Here is an 852-nt window from a genome sequence, read left to right as displayed (position 1 = left end):
GGGAGGAGGGGGGTCGCCGGGGGCCCCGCCGCGTCCCCAGGGCGCCTCCCCGTCCCTAACGACTGCCAGATGCAGCCCCATGTTTTTTCTCAGTGTCGATGGATTTGACGCCGCAGCTTCAGGGACACGATGACACTCCTGGGAAGCTCCGTCCGTCCGTCTGTCCGTCTGTCTGTCCGGCTCCTCATGCGGGATGACGCTCAGACTGATGCAGAGAGAGCCCTGGGCCGGCCCCACCGGGTGGCTCAGTGGTCGGTTTTTGTTGATGTCAGAGAGGAAGGGGGAGAGAGAGAGAGAGAGAGAGAGAGAGAAGCATCGATGATGGTAGGGACTCAGGGACCGGCTGCCTCCTGCCCGCCCCCCACTGGGGATGGAGCCCACACCCCGGGCCTGTGCCCCGACCAGGAATCGAACTGTGGTCTGTGACCTCCTGGTTCCGAGGTCGATGCTCAACCCCTGAGCCTCGCCGGCCGGCCCATGGCTCCTCCTGAGAGAGACACTCCCTCGGGGCAGACACCCGGTGCCCAGGGAGGGGCTCCATTCCCGGGCCGGTCTCCCCCCACCCCCGTCCGCTGGAAGCAGAGCCGTAGGGGCCTCTTTGCTGCCGGCCGGGGTGGCCGCTCCGCTCTGCCCTGCGAGGACACACACCTCCTCGCTCTCGGACCAGAGGAAGGGAGGTCGGGGGGAGGCCTGTGGCTTTGCGGACGTTGGGAGAGAGTCCGCACGTGGTGACGGAGGAGCCACTGGTGTTCCCAGCATGCACCTCTGCCAGGGGCTCGCCCTGGCCTGACCCAGGAGCCCAGGCCTGGGGAACCAGTAAGTGGCTCGTTAACCACAGACCAGTGGGGAGAT

The sequence above is a fragment of the Myotis davidii genome, unplaced genomic scaffold, assembly GCF_000327345.1.
Source record: "Myotis davidii unplaced genomic scaffold, ASM32734v1 scaffold685, whole genome shotgun sequence".
Classification (NCBI taxonomy): domain Eukaryota; kingdom Metazoa; phylum Chordata; class Mammalia; order Chiroptera; family Vespertilionidae; genus Myotis; species Myotis davidii.
Note: the sequence above shows the minus strand (reverse complement) of the source record.